The sequence below is a fragment of the Mesoplodon mirus genome (genome assembly GCF_964341445.2).
Source record: "Mesoplodon mirus genome assembly, chromosome: 20".
Classification (NCBI taxonomy): domain Eukaryota; kingdom Metazoa; phylum Chordata; class Mammalia; order Artiodactyla; family Ziphiidae; genus Mesoplodon; species Mesoplodon mirus.
This window is the reverse complement of record NC_138996.1, coordinates 33,382,404-33,396,444: the sequence shown is the minus strand read 5'-3', so window position 1 is coordinate 33,396,444 and position 14,041 is coordinate 33,382,404. Positions and strand designations below refer to the sequence as shown.

The window sequence follows — 14,041 nt, the reverse complement described above, 5'->3', positions numbered from 1 at the left end:
TCTTTTGATTTCTTTTTTTACTTTTATAGCAGACCTGAAAGGTTGTATATAAAGTTCTATACTTCTTAAATTCTATAATACTTGATGAATTTTTAAGCTATTTTTTAAAACATCTTTATTGGAGTATAATTGCTTTACAATGTTGTGTTACTTTCTGCTGTATAACAAAGTGAATCAGCTATGTGTATACATATATCCCCATATCCCCTCCCTCTTTCATCTCTCTCCCACCCTCCCTATCCCACCCCTCTAGGTGGTCACAAAGCACTGAGCTGATCTCCCTGTGCTATGTGGCTGCTTCCCACTAGCTATCTATATTACATTTGGTAGTTTATATATGTCCATGCCACTCTCTCACTTCGTCCCAGGTTACCCTTCCCCCTCCCCGTGTCCTCAAGTCCATTCTCTACGTCTGCGTCTTTATTCCTGTCCTGCCCCTATGTTCATCAGAACCAATTTTTTTTTAAGATTCCGTATGTATGTGTTAGCATATGGTATTTGTTTTTCTCTTTCTGACTTACTTCACTCTGTATGACAGACTCTGGGTCCATCCACCTCACTACAAATAACTCAATTTTGTTTCTTTTTATGGCTGACTAATATTACATTGTATATCTGTGCCACATCATCTTTAGCCATTCATCTGTCGTTGGACACTTAGGTTGTTTCCATGTCCTGGCTATTGTAAATAGAGCTGCAATGAACATTGTGGTACATGACTCTTTCTGAATTATGGTTTTCTCTGGGTATATGCCCAGTAGTCGGATTTCTGGGTCATATGGTGGTTCTATTTTTTAGTTTTTTAAGGAACCTCCATACTGTTCCCCATAATGGCTGTATCAATTTACATTCCCAATACAGTGCAAGAGGGTACCCTTTTCTCCACACCCTCTCCAGCATTTGTTGTTTGTACATTCTTTGATGATGACCATTCTGATCAGTGTGAGGTGATACCTCATTGTGGTTTTGATTTGCATTTCTCAAATAATTAGTGATGTTGAGCATCCTTTCATGTGTTTGTTGGCAGTCTGTATATCTTTGGAGAAATGTCTATTTAGGTCTTCCGCCCATTTGGATTGGGTTGTTTGTTTTTTTCATATTGAGCTGCATGAGCTGCTTGGATATTTTAGAGATTAATCCTTTGTCTGCTGCTTTGTTTGCAACTATTTTCTCCCATTCTGAGGGTTGTCTTTTTGTCTTGTTAATGGTTTCCTTTGCTGTGCAAAAGCTTTTAGGTTTCATTAGGTCCCATTTGTTTATTTTTGGATTTATTTCCATTACTCTAGGAGGTGGGTCAAAAAGGATCTTGCTGTGATTTATGTCAGAGAGTGTTCTGCCTATCTTTTCCTCTAAGAGTTTTATAGTGTCTGGCCTTACATTTAGGTCTCTAATCCATTTTGAGTTAATTTTTGTGTATGGTGTTAGGAAGTGTTCCAATTTTATTCTTTTACATTTAGCTGTCCAGTTTTCCCAGCAACACTTATTGAAGAGGCTGTCTTTCCTCCATTGTATATTCTTGCCTCCTTTATCAAAGATAAGATGATCATAGGTGCTTGGGTTTACCTCTGTGCTTTGCATCCTGTTGCACTGATGTATATTTCTGTTTTTGTGCCAGTACCATACTGTCTTGATTACTGTCGCTTTGTAGTATAATCTGAAGTCAGGAAGCGTGATTCCTCCAGCTTGGTTTATCTTTCTCAAGATTGCTTTGGCTATTCGGGGTCTTTTGTGTATCCATACAAACTGTGAAATACTTTGTTCCAGTTCTGTGAAAAATGCCACTGGTACTGTGATAGGGATTACATTAAATCTGTAGATTGCTTTGGGTAGTAGAGTCATTTTCACAGTGTTGATTCTTCCAATACAGGAACATGGTATATCTCTCCATCTGTTTGTAACATCTTTAATTTCTTTCATCAGTGTCTTACAGTTTTCTGCATACAGGTCTTTTGTCTCCTTAGGTAGGTTTATTCCTAGGTATTTTATTCTTTTTGTTGCAGTGGTAAGTGGGAGTGTTTCCTTAATTTCTCTTTCAGATTTTTCGTCGGTGCTGTATAAGAATGCAAGAGATTTCTGTGCATTAATTTTGTATCCTGCTACTTTACTAAATTCATTGGTTAGCTCTAGTACTTTTCCAGTAGCATCTTTAGGATTCTCTGTGTATAGTATCATGTCATCTGCAAGCTGTGACAGTTTTACTACTTCTTTTCCAATTCAGATTCCTTTTATTTCTTTTTCTTCTCTGATTGCCATGGCTAAAACTTCCAAAACTATGTTGAATAATTGTGGTGAGAGTGGACAACCTTGTCTTGTTCCTGATCTTATAGGAAATGGTTTCATGTTTTCACCATTGAGAATGATGTTGCTGTGGGTTTGTCATATATGGCCTTTTTATGACAAACCCACAGCAACATCATTATGTCTCTATGCCCACTTTCTGGAGAGTTTTTATCATAAATGGGTGTGGAATTTTCTCAAAAGCTTTTTCTGCATCTATTGAGATTATCATGTGGTTTGTATCTTTCAGTTTGTTAATATGGTGTATCACATTGATTGATTTGCGTGTATTGAAGAATCCTTGGATTCCTGGGATAAACCCCACTTGATCATGGTGTATGATCATTTTAATGTGTTGTTGGATTCTGTTTACAAGTATTTTGTTGAGGATTTTTGCTTCTATGTTCATCAGTGATATTGGCCTGTGGTTTTCTTTTTTTGTGACATCTTTGTCTGGTTTTGGTATCAGGGTGATGGTGGCCTCGTAGAATGAGTTTGGGAGTGTTCCTCCCTTTGCTGTATTTTGGAAGAGTTTGAGAAGAATAGGTATTAGTTCTTCTCTAAATGTTTGTTAGAATTCGCCTGTGAAGTCATCTGGTCCAGGGCTTTTGTTTGCTGGAAGATTTTTAATCACAGTTTCAATTTCAGTGCTTGTGATTGGTCTATTCATACTTTCTGCTTCTTCCTGGTTCAGTCTTGGAAGGTTGTACTTTTCTAAGAATTTGTCCATTTCTTCCAGGTTGTCCATTTTATTGGCATAGAGTTGCTTGTAGTAATCTCTCACGATCCTTTGCATTTCTGCAGTGTCAGTTGTTACTTCTCCTTTTTCATTTCTAATTCTATTGATTTGAGTCTTCTCCCTTTTTTTCTTGATGAATCTGGCTAATGGTTTATCAATTTTGTTTGTCTTCTCAAAGAACCAGATTTTAGTTTTATTGATCTTTGCTATCATTTCTTTTTCATTTATTTCTGCTTGATCTTTATGATTTCTTTCCTTCTGTTAACGTCAGGGTTTTTTTTTTATTATTCTTTCTCTAATTACTTTAGGTTAAGGTTAGGTTGTTTATCTGAGATTTTTCTTGTTTCTTGAGTTAGGATTGAATTGCTCTAAACTTCCCTCTTAGAACTACTTTTGCTGCGTCCCATAGGTTTTGGGGCACTGTGTTTTCATTGTCATTTGTTTTTAGGTATTTTTTAATTTCCTCTTTGATACAGTTGTTATATCTTCTTGGATTGATCCCTTGATCATTATGTAGTGTCCTTGTTTGCCTCTTTTAATAGTCTATTTTAAAGTTTATTTTGTCTGATATGAGAATTGCTACTCTAGCTTTCTTGTGATTTCCATTTGCATGGAATATCTTTTTCCATCCCCTCACTTTTGGTCTGTATGTGTCCGTAGGTCCGAAGTGGGTGTCTTGTAGACAGCATATATATGGATCTTGTTATTGTCTCCATTCAGCCAGTCTGTGTCTTTTGGTTGGAGCATTTAATCCATTTACATTTAAGGTAATTATTGATATGTATGTTCCTATTACAATTTTTTAATTGTTTGGGGATTGTTTTTGTAGGTCTTTTACTTCTCTTGTGTTTCCCACCTAGAGAAGTTCCTTTACCATTTGTTGTAAAGCTGGTTTGGTGGTGCTGAATTCTGTTAACTTTTGTTTGTCTGTAAGGTTTTAATTTCTCCGTCCAATCTGAATTAGATCCTTGCTGGGTAGATTAATCTTGGTTGTAGGTTTTTCTCCTTCATCACTTTAAATATGTCCTGCCACTCCCTTGTGGCTTGCAGAGTTTCTGCTGAAAGATCAGCTGTTAGCCTTATGGAGATTCCCTTGTATTATATTTGTTGCTTTTCCTTTGCTGCCTTTAATATTTTTTCTTTGTATTTAATTTTTGATAGCTTGATTAATATGTGTCTCAGCGTGTTTCTCCTTGGATTTATCCTGTATGGGACTCTGTACTTCCTGGACTTGGTTGACTATTTCCTTTCCCACTTTAGTTAAGTTTTCAACTATAATCTCTTCAGATATTTTCTCAGACCCTTTCTTATTCTCTTGTTCTTCTGGGACCCCTATAATTCAAATGTTGGTGTGTTTAATGTTGTCCCAGTTGTCTCTGAGGCTGTCCACAATTCTTTTCTTTCTTTTCTCTTTATTCTGCTCTGTGGCAGTTATTTCCACTATTCTCTCTTCCAGGTCACTTATCTGTTCTTCTGACTCAGTTATTCTGCTATTGATTCCTTCTAGAGATTTTAAAATTTCATTTATTGTGTTGTTCATCATTGTTTGTTTGCTCTTTACTTCTTCTAGGCCCTTGTTAAATGTTTCTTGTATTTTCTCCATCCTATTTCTGAGATTTTGGATCATCTTTACTATCATTACTCTGAATTATTTTTCAGGTAGACTGCCTATTTCCTCCTCATTTGTTTGGTCTGGTGGGTTTTCACCTTGCTCCTTCATCTGCTGCACATTTCTCTGTCTTCTCATTTAGTTTAACTTACTGTTTTTGGCGGTCTCCTTTTCTCAGGCTGCAGGTTTGTAGTTCCTGTTATTTTTGGTGTCTGCCCACAGTGGGTGCAGTTGATTCAGTGGCTTGTGTAAGCTTCCTGGTGGGGTGTTCTTGTGCCTGTGTTCTCGTGGGTGGGGCTGGATCTTGTCTTTCTGGTGGGCAGGGTCACGTCCGGTGGTATGTTTTGGGTTGTCTGTGAACTTATTATGACTTTAGGCAGTCTCTCTGCTAATGGGTGCAGTTGTGTTCCTGTCTTGCTAGATGTTTGGCATGGGGCATCCAGCACTGGAGCTTGCTGACCATTGGGTGGAGCTGGGTCTTAGTGTTGAGACAGAGATCTCTGGGAAAGCTCTTGCTGATTAATATTATGTGGAGCCAGGAGGTCTCTGGTCGTCCAATGTCCTGGACTCAGCTCTCCCACCTCGGTGGCTCAGGCCTGACATCTGGTTGCAGCACAAAGACCCTACCAGCTACACTGCTCAGAAGAAAAGGAAGAAAACTAAAAAGAACAAATAGAACCCTAAAACAAACTGTAAAAACAAACTAAACAGACAAAATCACACAAAGAAACATACACACACACACACTGACAAAAAGAGAAAAAAGGAAAAAAAAAGGAAGAGAGCAACCAAACCAATAAACAAATCAACCAATGATAACAAGCACTAAAAGCTAAACTAAGATAAACATAAAACCAAAAACAAATCAGACACAGAAAGCAAACCCCAAGTCTACAGTTGCTCCCAAAGTCCACTGCCTCAGTTCTGGGAACATTCTTTGTCTATTCAGGTATTCCAGAGATGCAAGGTACCTCACGTTGATGGTGGAGATTTAATCTGCTGCTCCTGAGGCTTCTGGAAGAGATTTCCCTTTCTCTTCTTTGTTCACACAGCTCCTGGGCTTCAGCTTTGGATTTGGCCCTGCTTCTGCATGTAGGCCACCCCTAGGCATCTCTTCTTCCCCCAGACAGGACGGGGTTAAAGCAGCGGCTGATGAGGGCTCTTTTGTTCACTCAGGCCAGGGAGAGGGAGGTTACAGTAGTCATAATTGGAATGCGGCGCAGGCCTGTGGTGGCAGAGGCTGGTGTGACATTGCAGCAGCCTGAGGCACGCTGTGTTCTCCCAGGGAAGTTGTCCCTGGATCACGGCACCCTGGCAGTGGTGGGCTTCACAGGCTCCTGGCGGGGGGCCGGGGGTGTGGGTAGTGACCTGTGCTTGCACACGGGATTCTTGGTGGCAACGACAGCAGTGTTGGCGGTCCATGCCCATTTTGGGGGTCTGAGCTGATGACCGTGGCTCACGCCGTCTCTGGAGCTAGCTTAGGCAGTGCTCTGACCTCTGCGGTCATGCAGAGCAGGAAGCCCCTCTCCTCGTGCACCACAAAACAGTGGTCTCCTGCCTCTGCAGCAGTTCCAGACTTTTTCCCAGACTCCCTCCCGGCTAGCTGTGATGCACTAGCCCGCTTCAGGCTGTGTTCACACAGCCAACCCCAGTCCTCTCCCTGGGATCCACCTCCGAAACCTGAGCCTCAGCTCCCAGCCCCTGCCCGTCCTGGCAGGTGAGCAGACAAGCTTCTCGAGCTGGTGAGTGCTGGTTGGCACTGATCCTCTGTGTGGGAATCTCTCCGCTTTGCCCTCCACACCCCTGTTTCTGTGCTCTCCTCCGTGGCTCCAGAGCTCCCCGCTCCGCAACCTGCAGTCTCCACCCGCGAAGGGGCTTCCTAGTGTGTGGAAACTTTTCCTCCTTCACAGCTCCCTCTCAGAGGTGCAGGTCCCATCCCTATTCTTTTGTCTCTGTTTTTTCTTTTTTCTTTTGCCCAATGCAGGTACATGGGGAGTTTCTTGCCTTTTGGGAAGTCTGAGGTCTTCTGCCAGCATTCAGTAGGTGTTCTGTAGGAGTTGTTCCACTTGTAGATGTATTTTTGATGCATTTGTGGGGAGGAAGGTGATCACGTCTTACTCCTCCACCATGTTGAAGGTCTCCCTGACTTGATGAATTTTTAACACAATATACTCCATCTAATTTTTTAGTTAGAATTACATCTAGGCTAGAAATTGTTGTCTTTCTTATTCAGGAGAGGCAAACAGAAAGATCTAAGCAATGTGTTGGAAATATCTTTCAGCATTGTGAAATGTCTGTCTTATGTAATTTCTAATTATATTTAATTATAGATTGTGACTGACTGTATATATTTAACTATATATAATTATATAGGTATATACATTTGTTTAATAACTTTTATTTGGAGAAGAAAGGGATGCTAAATTATACTTAAAGGTTAGTGAAAATAAATATGTAATTATATCCGCCCCTTGAGTTCCCCAGCCTGGTGAATTCTATTCAGGCAAACTTCAGTTAAGTAATCCTGATGGAGTGGATGTAATGATCCTTCTTAGCATAGCTTGCCTAAATGAAACACCACAATCTTGATTCAGTCTCTTGATTGTTATCACAGACATGGCACTGGGGTATTCTTAGTAGTTTTATTCATGTTTATCTTTATCCTCAGAAGATCAGTATCAAATGTAGAGGTCCAACACCTCATGCCATTGAAATCCTACATAAAACACTTTTTTTTCTAGACAATTTCTAGAAACTTAGTTTCCAAGATCATCGTACTGTAGGAGACACTTCCAGATCATATTTTATTTCAAAGTAGGTACAGCCAATTGAAAAAGTACCTTAAGTTTCAAAAACAGTATAAGACATAAAGTCCTCTTTAAGATGAATCATGTTTTAATCTCAAAGACAGTTATGTTATTTTAACCACGTGACATGGAACTTTAAAACCTTGAAGATATTTATTATTAGAATAGCATTTATTGAGACTTTATGAAGTACTGAGCAGTATGCTAGATATTTTAAACCTCACAGAATTCTGCAGGGTCAAATGAATGAGACTGATTGTACAGATGTGGAGACTAAGGCTCAAGGTTTTCTGGCTCCATTGGGGAGATTCTGACTCTTAGTGCGAAAGTGCTTTATAGAAGCCATGCCTCAGGGCTTGCAATTAATTCTATTGTGGTAAAGAACCAAGTGGGCAATAGCATATGGCAGGACACACAAAACCCCTTCTTCTGTTGGAGTATATTTTGCAAGCAAAGGCTTACTGAGGAAGACTCATTTCAGGTCCCTAAAATTAACATCAAGTACAGAACATCAGAACAGCTTGACAGCTGTTCTTTGTTGATGATACATTTACATTTATTTTTACTGAGCTGAAGGTCTTTATGGAGAGCCCCTCATCTGACTTGTCACTTTCTGTTTTGTCTCCTAGATGCTGGGCTCGATGTGGTGAACACTTAAGGCGGCCCCAGATGTTGAAGGTAGGTCTGGAATTTCTCCTGGCTGTTACTCCAGTTTCATTTTCTCTGTTTGACTACATCAAGTTCTCAGGAGGGAGAGGTCTCTCTTTTTCTCTCCGTATTCACCCTTATTCTTAAGAGATTTCATCAGTCCTTTTGGACTGAACATTCTATTTGTAGGCATCACACTCTCAAGTTTATAATGTCAATCAAAACCTTGCCTCTGGACCCCAGATGGGCTTATATTACTTCATAATTATCTTTTGCCTGGGATGCCACTTTTTCTTTTAGCCAGCCATATTAACTTCTACCGCAAACTGTACTCCTTTTCAGCAAATGTGCCTTACACCTGGTCAGAAAAATCATGTGTTAGTAATCTTCTTTAACTCCTCTTCATTTGTCTTCTCCTCCAAATATCCACCAACAATCCTGGCAGTTCTGCCTCCAAAAGATATCTCAACACACTTGGATTCTCCATCTCAAGGACTAGCAACCTATTCATGGACCCCCACATTCATTCATTTCAAGAAATGTTTCTACAACACCTACTTAATAGATACCAGATACTGTTCTGGCCACAAGGGATTCAACACAGAACAAAAGCAAACCTGGAGTCTCATGGACCTTGTAATAAACATTTATTGATCCCCTTCTGTTTGCATAATGCATAGCAATAACTCTCTTGGAAGAAAGAGTGTATTTCAGTGATACTTTGTTCTCTATGTGAAGTTCTATTACTAATTATTCTCATGTGTTTGAACATAACAAGGTAGAATCAAAGTCCCTTCGAGTCATTTAGCTAACTGGGTTTCATGTAGGTTGTAATGAATTATTAGCAAGTGAATCATAACCTAAAACACAGATATTCACAGCCTTTAAAATGTTCTTTAGAGTTACAGAACTTGACGTGAATAACATTAGTGCTTGTTCCACCCTGATTATTTAAATTATATGTCGTTTCTGAGAACTGTCTTGGTGTAATACTCTTTCCTCTGTTGATTACAACATGATTGTTTCAAAACTACTTGCGTTGTTGCCTATCCTCACAATGTCTTCTTTACAAAAAGGTTTAGTATTCCAGATATCAGTCAACTTAGAAAATATGCCCAGTTTCACTGTTTGAGATCAGAAAAACAACAAAAAAATTAAATCAACTTTTGAAAAACTCTTAGAAACTTAGACAGATATCTTAGCAGAATTGTTTCTTATTTGGCAACAATGTGATTTAACAACCATTAAACCATTAGGGTTTTGATAAACATGATTTTTTTGCTTTTCACGAGAAGCACAGAAGCTAGTAATTTGATAAGGCAAAAACAGTATTCACATTTAAAACTATAATCTCTAAATATTTCTTCTACTAACTTTTAAAATACTTTTAGTAGTTCTGTCAATGATTGATCAAACAATAAACTAATCCCTAATAGATGATGAAAGAGAATTCAAAATCTGAGAGTAACTGATAATTTTGAAATAAGGAAAATACCAGAAATTTAATTTTTACCTATACATCTCTATATGAGGTGTAATTTTAATTAATAACATTATGTTTACAGAGTCCTGAGGAAGATTATATTTCCCAAAATGCATGGGATATTGTCATGCATATGATCCTTAAAGATTCTTAATATAATACACATTTTTCATTTTATTTGAATATTTATTTTAATAAGTTCTTCATGTGTTAATACTTGCATTGACCAAATTGTTAAACTTTATAAGGTATCGTTTCAGGATGATTTGCTATTTTTACAAAAAGCATGTACATTCTAACCACATCAATTTCCATGAAAATACAACTTTCCCAATTTTATGAAAGAGAAGATGTAGCAGAAGTTAAGCAACCAATGGCCTAGCATGGCAATATCAAAAAGTAAAACAGAATTCCTCTCCCTGTTTTAAATACTTAGTGTTATTAATGTTGGAAAATGATCTTATTTATCTCAGTTTCCTCAGAATGCCTCACCCAGTGCCTCGCAGGTATTCAGAGCTTCATAATTATCTATTGAATAAAGGAAAACACCTAGAGTTCATTTAATTGTTGACATGCATTATTTACACTTTCAAATGACATTCTTTTACTTTGTCAAGTATACAGAACACAACTGTGAGTGATAAGAGGGGTGTGCATGTTACTTTCTAACTTTTAAACATAATTGCTAAAGCATAACATGGTTGATGATAGATCATTTGATTGGACATTCTGTTTTCAACTTTGTTTGGGCTTCATTTCCACAGTCTTTGCATAATGCCTAACAAATTTAGTAGGCCCAAATATGAACAATTTTCTTGATAGTCAGTATCCATTTCTGCTTATTTTCTGATTTTATTCTCGTTTGATGTTGTTTTGTTTTGTTTTGTTTTCAAAATTTTAACCAACAGGAATTATGGCATTAAAAGTTCTGGAGAGTTTTATCTCCAATGGATATTTTATCTCCCTCCTCAAATTTAGTGATTACCACCCTAGTAGAAATAGTGAAAAGAAAGCTCTTTGGTGCTTACTCCCCCTCCTGGCTGAGTTCCATATTACAGTCTGAGGTCTTTCTATTATAAATCCACATAATTTACAAAAAGCTTCTACCCATAGGGGTATCCCTATCTTTCTACTAATACCTGTTTATGTTCAAGTTCATCTTTCATTTAAAAATGCCTTAGTATTGTGATATATTTGTTTTCATACAGATTCAAATAAACCCATGTTAAAATAGCATAATATTAGATATCTCAAACAATGTGATTATGGAATGGGCAACAAGGAATTCTTGTTAATTTTATTAATTTAATAATTACATTCTGGTTTAGTTTTTAGAGGTGTATGTTGAGGTATATAGAGGTAGAAGAATGTGATGTCTACGATTTGCTTTAAAATACGTTATCAACGAATCAATAAAAGAAACATTATATACTTGAATCAAACATAGCCAATTTTTAAAGGAATTGATTCAGAGTAATAGGCATATGGGACTCATTATACTATTCACTCTAATTTGAGGCCCATCTAGTTTATTTTTCAAATTAAAGTTTGAAACGTGTACTTCAATGTGATCATTAGAAAACTTCGACAACTATCCCCAGGTAGATATAAAATTCATGCACATTTGGGACTAGAGAAAGGAATTTAACTAGAACTGAAGGTGGAACATAAAAAATACAAACAACAGAAAAGGTGTCTGAGATTTGAGGGTAATTTGAATCATTCAAATGGATTTAAAATGCCCAGGCAGCCAAGCATTTCCTTAATATCAGTTCACAGCTACATCGTAAAACCCAGTCAGAGTGAAACGAGCCTTGCTTATGAGGAAAAAATGGATACATATATGAGAAAAGGGTGCTGCCTGGTCCAGGGGAGGATGGGAAGCCCAGGGCTAAGTGATGCTACCAAAACCCTGGGCTTTCAGCCCCTGTACCTGCTTCCTGGTCGTCTCACTGGCTCTAAATTTATAATTCATTTTCCTGTTAGATGTAATGGAATTTAAACATACATATTATTTCATGGCATTCATTTAAGCAAATCCACAGCAACCAAAATCCTCTCAGGGTAAGTTTCAAGAGGATTTTGAGACCAGGATCTAGATTAGAAGTAGCACTTGCTTTAAAAGATGTCCAGAATCATGATGATAATGGCCGCAGTTACAAGGGGCTTATTCTATGTCAGGAATTACACTGAATACCTATTTATCACTGTACCACTACATGCTCACAACAGACCTAAGCAGAGGTTCTTTTTTAAGAATTGTTTTATGGAGAATGATTGATGAAAAGCTGTTCATATTTAGTCCATACAACGTGATGAGTTTGGAGATAAGTTTACACCCATGAAGCTAAGTGGTAATAAATATCAGCTCCCAGTTTCCAGATGAGGGCACTAAAATGTAGAGAAGTTAAATGACTGTCCCAAGTTCACACCACTAATAAACAGAGAAGGTGAGCTCAAGCCAGGCCTGCCCACCATCAGAGCCTGAGTTCATAGGCAGCAAACTGCAACCCTTGTGGACCAGGACAAACATCCCTGGATCAATGATGAGAACTGACTTGCTCATCTCCTTAGCCATCACTAGTTATAGTCCTTGTTTCTTTCTTTTCCTTTTTTTTTTAGCAAATCTACAAATTAACCACATTGTTTAATTACATCTTCTGTGGTAAATGCTAGTTGTTTCTTTGGTTGCAACTGTGCATAACTACTCTCCGTCTTATTTTGGTCTACTTTGGTTTTTTTGTCTTAAAGCATCGCCTTTGATTAGAATCAATCACACAAAAAGGCTTTCTCAAGCCACAGCCAAGTACAAACAGCTTCTCTGCTTCAGTAATAAGTAAGTACATTGATGTAGATACTACTTTTCAAAATAAAAAAAAAGGTACACTTTTTAAAGTGTCCTGTACATCTAAAAGCCTTGGGTATGTACAACCTGAAAAGCTTAATTAGGGTTATATTTGGAAGAACCGGAGGATATATTTTAATTAGGTAGCTTTAAAAATATTCCTCATTACAACATTGTATTCACACATAAGTCCTCAGGTACTGTATTTATAACTTGCATCAAATTCAGAAAACGAGGAGCACATTTCTAGAGCACTAAAATGATGGATAACATGAAATGCTAAATTCTGCTTCTTTCGTTAGCATCGGCAGAAGCTGAGTGAAGAGAACACGAGTCTCTGTGTACTATTTTTTGTACCTTGCTCTGAGTTTATAATGATTTCAAAATTTAAAAGAAAAGTTTTGAAGTTTGTTTCTTTTTAAAAATATTATAAATGTAAAGATAAAGAGAGTCAGATCAGGTCGAGACAGTGAATATTTCAGTTTTACTTAACTGAAAAATAAAACAATAAATAACAAAAAAATAAAACAAATAACTAAAAAACACTTAAATAACTGAAAAAATGTAGGACGCCTAAACCAGCTTGTGTCAGAAATTGACAATATTTATGATGAAAGCAAGAGACTTTACTGACAGTCAATTGAAAATACAGTTTTCAAAAAAGTTCTGTGCATGTTTTGTGTGTGTGTGTGTGTGTGTGTGTGTGTGTGTGTGTGTATTTTGTGTCTGGGTCAGAGAAGCGAACAATAGAATAACTTCTGACTACAAGACCAAATTTGCAAATAAAAGATTTTGAACGCAAGGCAGTTTCTCCACAAAGGAGATAAAATCAGAAGTCCCTAGTGATGGCAGCTTTATCTCTATTTCTAAGGCTCAGACAAGTTTAATCCTAGCCTCTGTTTTAAAAGTATTTGAAAAAAATAACAAGGGAAACAAAAAGAAAACACTTTGTTTATTCCAAGAGGTACTTTTTTTTTCTTTAAAAAAAAAAAGTAGGGCCTCCCTGGTGGCGCAGTGGTTGAGAGTCCGCCTGCCGATGCAGGGGATGCGGGTTCGTGCCCCGGTCTGGGAGGATCCCATATGCCGCGGAGCGGCTGGGCCCGTGAGCCATGGCCGCTGGGCCTGCGCGTCCGGAGCCTGTGCTCCGCAACGGGAGAGGCCACAACAGTGAGAGGCCCGCATACCGCAAAAAGAAAAAAAAAAAAAAAAAAAAAAAAAAGTAAAACAGGCTCACTAACTGAAGTTCAGTGTGGTGTTAAGAGAATGGTAAAGTCTTCTGAAACTTTCCCTTTGATGTTTCCCAATTAAACACTTATACCTGCTTAATCATTTAATGTCAGGAAGATCAGGATTTGTCTGATCAACACGGGAATTCAACCTTGAGGATGGAGAAACTTCTAGTGTTAAATCGCAACTCACAATCCTTTGAGGATGGAAATGTCTCATAGGTAAGTAATTGGGATGATTTTGTGATAACTAAGACACTAAAGAAGCAGCTGATGAATTTACTTAAAGGTCTCTTTTTGTCAGTGGATCAACTAAGAGGAAGGCTTTTCCGTTATAAGAATGTCAGGAGAAAATGCACAGAAGAATCAAAAACAAAAAACTCCGCTTATGTGGTCCTAGTTAGGAG

At 37.9% G+C, this 14,041-nt stretch overlaps 1 long non-coding RNA gene across 1 annotated transcript in view; it reads left to right on the top strand.

Annotated features, from left to right (window-relative positions):
* Positions 1 to 13,823, top strand: part of LOC309795985 — a 112,907-nt gene extending 99,084 nt beyond the window's left edge. The window contains exons 2-4 of the long non-coding RNA XR_014292396.1: positions 8,062 to 8,110; positions 12,315 to 12,399; positions 13,749 to 13,823. This is a non-coding gene — a long non-coding RNA (uncharacterized lncRNA). The remainder of the gene's footprint in view (positions 1 to 8,061; positions 8,111 to 12,314; positions 12,400 to 13,748) is intronic.
* Positions 13,824 to 14,041: the final 218 nt, after the last annotated feature.